Consider the following 6,000-nt stretch of genomic DNA (forward strand, 5'->3'; position numbering starts at 1 on the left):
AGAGAGAGAGGCAGAGACACAGGCAGAGGGAGAAGCAGGCTCCATGCAGGGAGCCCGACGCGGGACTCGATCTGGGACTCCAGGATCACACCCTGAGCCAAAGGCAGGCGCCAAACCGTGGAGTCACCCAGGCATCCCCAAAATTAAAATCTTGAGTAAAAAAAACTAGGTGAATACAATTTTATTTTTTAATACAATTTTAAATGCTTAAATGCGAAATAATGTGACCCTAAAACATATTTATTTTTCAAGAGTTAAAAACAAAAATCAAAGATGAAGATTTAAAAAAAAAATCAGTTACAAAAACCAATAAACAGTACTTTGTAGCCTATAAACTGCATACTATACTTTCATATCCCTTTATCACGTGGCAGATTGTCCACACTGGACTCACAAAGATGACCTAAAACTAGTTTTGCAACCATTAGTTTGACCTCCATTTTGAGGAAATAAAAGCACCAACATAAAGAAATTGAAATAAGATTTTCTTTGGAAGAAGATAATTTGTGAAAAAATATTGTAGAATTTTTCCTCATTCCCATTTTACCAAGCATGAATAGTTCAAACTCAGACCTTGATCTGGTCTCCTGGATACCATGAATATAAGGATCCATCCATGCCTGACAAAAGTCTAAGATGCTGCTGGCTAACTGCTCAAAGAAAACAAAGAAAAATGGCTGCATTACATTGTTATTGGCCTGTACAACCAGAATTGGTCAGGGCCAAGGATGTGAAACTTTTTCCTGTGGACCTGATGATAGCATTGGTTTGGAGCCAGCTAAAAAAAGGACTTTATTCAAGAAGGCTGTCTAGAGGTATTTGCATACCATGGAGAGTTCACAGGGCGAAGGCTGGAAATTAAGGGTAGAGAACAAATCTTAAGCAGCTGGTTAAGTACTGCCCATCGTAGCAGACACTAACTCATCAGCAGATCACCAGTGAGGCACACAACTAGACATTCGTTAGATGTGGCTCTGTGTCAGAGTTCTAGCCCAAGCAGCATGAGAAAAAGTAACGTAGGTCACTTCCAGGCCTGGCCCATATAAATGTCCCATATATACTTCTTCCAACTTCATACAAAAACCAGAGATCTTTACTGAATAGTTCTCACATACTGGATACCTACTCAGAGTTAGGCTCTTTTTCATAATCTTATTCCAACATATCCAAACCAAATGGTTAACAAACTCAATTCTTCAGATCCTGTCTCCTAATTATGATTTCCAGATAGACATAAGCACAACAGTTGGGTTATTTTCTGAAAATATAACAAAAACCTGATCAGAGATACTGTCTTGCTGGGGGAATTGGAGAGTATCAATGATGAGGGATTGTCAATCCAGTACTCCATGAAGCCTAGTGCATATTTTAGCCTTAGGAGCAAGGAGACCCAAAGTCTTTATCTGGTTACTTAAATGGCTTCCTTATAATGAAGCCCCATCATTTGAGGTCACACTTCTTAAACTAGGGCACACACTTATGACTATAGTAAACTGGCTATTATAAGAAGCCACAAACAGTCTAAATCCCTAGAACAGTAACGTTATAATGTGATAATTCAGAAGAGTATCAAATACGGGCATATTGTGAAGTTGAATACAAAAGTCACATGAATTTTTTTTTTTAAAGATTTTATTTATTTATTCATGAGAATACACAGAGAGGAGAGACTGAAGCAGAGACACAGGCAGAGGGAGAAGCAGGCTCCATGCAGGGAGCCTGATGTGGGACTCGATCCCAGGTCTCCAGGATCACACACTGGGCTGAAGGCGCCGCTAAACCGCTGAGCCACCAGGGCTGCCCAGTCACATGAATTTTTAAAGTAGATTAGAACTCAAAGAAATTTTGCTATTCTAAAATGTTAATGCACAGCTGATCACTTAATTTTTTTAAGATTTTATTTATTTATTCATGAGAGACACACAGAGAGAGAGGCAGAGACACAGGCAGAGGGAGAAGCAGGCTCCATGCAGGGAGTCCGACATGGGACTCCATCCCAAGTCTCCAGGATCACGCCCTGGGCTGAAGGCGGCGCTTAAACCGCTGAGCCACTGGGGCTGCCCCCTGATCAGACTTTAAACTGCACTGGAATAGGATCTACTTTACCCTTCTTTATACCCTTTGTAGTAAGCTACAAGATGGCCCCTGAAGATATCTCAATCCTAATTCCTATGAATGTTTCCCTACATGAAAAGGAGTTTTTGTAATTAACATCTTGAGATGGAGAGATTATTTTAGATTATCTAGGTGGAACCTAAATTGAAGCACAACTGCCCGCATAAGAGGAAGGCAGAGGCTGACTACAGAAAAGACAGTGTGATGATGGAAGCAGAGATAGGAGTGATATGCTTGGAAGATGAGGGCACCAGAAACCAAGGAATACATGCAGCCAGCAGAAGCTGAAAAAAGCAAGGAAATGAATCTTCTCTTCAGAGCTTCCAGTAGGAACCAGAACTCAGAAAAGTAGTTATGTGAGCTGGGCTACTTTTGCTTTATGCTATCTACATCAGTCTGTAATACAAATCATATGACTAACATTTCTGTTTACAGGAAACACTGTCCTGAACCCTTTATAAATAGATAAGGGGGCCATCTAGGCTTAAGAGTATTTTGGGAGCTTCCAAACTGGTCAACAAGTGCAGACTGAGGAGACAAGTGTGCCTAAAGAGGGCATGGAAGCTTATACCCTCTTAGCATACCTTGCTCTATGCATCTCTTCCATCTGGCTGTTGGGGCATATACTTTATCATGTCTTATCAATAAGATAATAAATATCTGTAAATCGGTCAAGTCACTGGTGGAAGCTCTTCAGGCAGGGGTTATAAAGTTGTAGAGCTGAAGTGATGCAACCAGAGCCCCTGCTAACATCATCGTTTGTGGATGTTGAAGAACATCACTGACACCTCATATTGGAAGTGTTATTTATCAAGCCAGATGATGGAAAATTTGGTTGAAAGCATCCTGGCTTCTCTCAATGGCCTTCCCATTCCTAATGAAATGCTACGTAAATGATTTATGTAGGCTGAAAACTCAGCAGGATGAAAACATGGCAGATTATATGGAAAAAAAAAACTCTTAAAAAAAAAAAAGGTAGTTCATATATGGTACTAGGCTGCATATTACCAGTTTTGTATAAATAGAATATATAAAACTACATATATAAAATTACCTATCTATGCTACCTATGCTATTTAACACTTGTCTGGCCTCAGGGGAAAGAGTTTGAAGAAGCAAGGACACCCAGGTAGTAAACATCAGTAATTTATACATTCTATCCACTCTCTCGTTTTGATCCTTACAACTCTAGGAAGTATTCATGTAGTCATGTCTGGTATTGATTTCAATTCTGCAGTTGAGGAAGCTGGGGCTCAGAGGCTGACTTGCCCAGGTAAAGGTTAGGAAGGAAATGGCTCCTGGTCCAAGGTCTCCTACTATGATGAATTTACGTCGATAATATCAATTCACTTATAAGTACGTTGTTTTAACCTCTAAAATAACGTCAAGTTAGGAAAGAAAACACGAAAGAAACTTGCAACATCTTGCAATTTAATAGCGTATTCCTTTAAAAGATGTTATTTATTCGAGGGCAGCCCGGGTGGCCCGGCGGTTTAGCGCCGCCTTCAGCCCAGGGCGTGACCCTGGAGACCCGGGGATCGGGATCGAGTCCCGCGTCGGGCTCCCCGCATGGAGCCTGCTCCTCCCTCTATGTCTCTGCCTCTCTCTCTGTCATGAATAAATAAATAATCTTAAAAAAAAAAAAAAGATTTTATTTATTCGAGAGCGAGCGAGCCAGAGAGAGAGAGCCAGGAAGGGGAGCAGCTGGGCCGAAGGCACTCTTAACTGACTGAGCCTCCCAGGCGCCCCTTTAATAGCATATTTTACTTTCAGGTCTTTGGAAACCAAATGCCACGCTCAAGTTTAAGGAGACAAGCTGAAGACAACATGTGGAGGAGTTACCAAGCAGTCTGTTTCTTCACGTGAAAACGAGGACGGTAATAGTCCCTACCCTTTAGGTTGCGGTGTGAGTACACGTCAGGTCCTTGGCACGGCTGATCTCACAGTATGCATCCTATTATTACAGGACGTCGCCTCCCAAATCAAAGTTTGCTTTCTGACCCCGAAAAGGAACAAACTCAAGACCTAAGAAAAATGCGAGCTGCGGGAGAGAAACAAGCCCAGGTCCTGGGTACTATACCCTTCCTCGAACTCTGGGCGGTGGGCGCTTCCCTCCCTTGTACAGAGACGTGACCAGGACGCAGAGTGGGGCCGGCGACAACGACACCACAACCCAGCCCGCGGGAGGGCCGCGGGGCAGAGCCTGCGCGGATGTGGCCCAGGGGCTCGCACCCCGGCCCCAGAAGCCCCAACACGTGGCCGCCTCCGCCCGGCCGCTCCCCACGTCCCTCACAGGTCCTCCCGCCAGAGGATCAGCGACGACGGCCTCCTAGGCTCAAGCCGCACCGTGGCCGTCCGCCCAGGGAACGACCCATCCCGACCACGAGCCCCACCCGACCCTGCGAGTTATACCTCAACCGCAAGCCCGCAACGCGCGCGGGAAGAAACGCGAGCTCAGCCTCGGTGCGCGGCGGACGCCCGGAACTCCACCCCTACCTCTCCGATAGGGCAAACGCGCAAAGGAAGATGCAGAGCATTGGCCGGCCGCAGAGAGGCGGCCCCCTCTGGGTGGAGACCGGTGCGAAAGGGAAGGGGGGGAGGAGCGACGCCCGGCCGGGAGCCAGCCTCGCTCCGGATTGGACGAGAGCAGGGCGTCTGCGCCTGCGTAACCCAGTGTACGTAAAGCGTCGCACAGGACCGACCCTTTCTACGTTTGGTTAACGGAGGTCTCCGCGACTCATTGGTTGTGACGGACGCTTGCGTCCCCTGGCTGCGTGGCCAATAAAGGGCGAGAATAAAGCGGGTTCCGCCTCTTCCTCGGCCGACTGAATCCTTCCGTTGACGTTAGGCAACGTGAGTTCATTTTTGCTCTTAGACGCGGTAAGCTTCCACTGAGAGCCAAATTCAGGTACAGAATTGTGGTGGCTAAGAAGCATCTACCGCGAGTAAGAAATACTTAATAGGATGTTTCAACGTCCACTTACTCTCAGAACTTCCAAATATGACTTCAGTGATGGAACGCTAGGAAAACAGTCCTTAATGCCCTTTTTTGTGTGTGGCTGTATGATTGGCTGAAAAAGCTATCAATTTGAAAGTAGCCCCGCCTGCGCCCCAGGGCACTCTGGGATTTGTAGTCCAGACGCTCAGGTCCTGTCACTTTAAATGAAATTGTCGCTACTGAGTTCTTGGTTATTGCTAACACCCGCTGACGTTTACTGTGGTTTTGAAGCGTTCGTTGCGCTTTTTTATCTTTTCGCTGATCAGCACCGATAAAGCCAAAGGACACTTTAGGGAAACCGAAAAGACTTCATTATGTGTTTATGAAGATAGTGTTTCAAGCATTTTATAACTTGTGTCGGACGCGTTGTGCTAGATATTCCGTAAATACGGTACTCAGCTGTAGTAAGATTCTTGGTTTGTAAAATTTTTGCTATTAACACAAAACGGTCTTTGATTTTCAAATTAGTGTACATTCGAGAATATTTGGAAAGTGCTCTAAATTTAGCAGTTGTGGGATCCCTGGGTGGCGCAGCGGTTTGGCGCCTGCCTTTGGCCCAGGGCGCGATCCTGGAGACCCGGGATCGAATCCCACGTCGGGCTCTCGGTGCATGGAGCCTGCTTCTCCCTCTGCCTGTGTCTCTGCCCCTCTCTCTCTCTCTCTCTCTCTCTCTCTCTCTCTCTGTGACTGTCATAAATAAATAAAAAATAATAATAAAAAAATAAAATAAATAAATTTAGCAGTTGTATATATACTATTTTGGCGTGGGTAGCAGCTGCTTACCTAGATCAGGGGTTGTTAGGACAAGGAGCAAAATTGGCCGCTGTCTTGACAGGAAGATAGTGCTGTAGTTAAAATGTCATGCGTGACCAATCTCAGGTTACACG

The 6,000-nt window shown here is 45.2% G+C and overlaps 1 protein-coding gene across 7 annotated transcripts in view; it reads right to left on the minus strand.

Moving 5' to 3' along the window:
• WDR89 (WD repeat domain 89) overlaps positions 1-5,107 on the minus strand; it is a 36,380-nt gene extending 31,273 nt beyond the window's left edge. For 3 of the 7 annotated variants that reach the window (XM_038544907.1, XM_038544906.1, XM_038544905.1), the window contains exon 1: positions 4,528-4,736. The gene's annotated coding sequence lies outside the window, so the exon portion shown is untranslated. Of the gene's footprint in view, positions 1-3,758; positions 4,157-4,527 lie in introns of those variants that run through there. The other 4 variants (XM_038544902.1, XM_038544904.1, XM_038544903.1 and 1 more) reach the window with 2 other exon arrangements.
• Between the last annotated feature and the right edge of the window lie 893 nt (positions 5,108-6,000).

Source organism: Canis lupus, chromosome 8 (genome assembly GCF_011100685.1).
Source record: "Canis lupus familiaris isolate Mischka breed German Shepherd chromosome 8, alternate assembly UU_Cfam_GSD_1.0, whole genome shotgun sequence".
Classification (NCBI taxonomy): domain Eukaryota; kingdom Metazoa; phylum Chordata; class Mammalia; order Carnivora; family Canidae; genus Canis; species Canis lupus.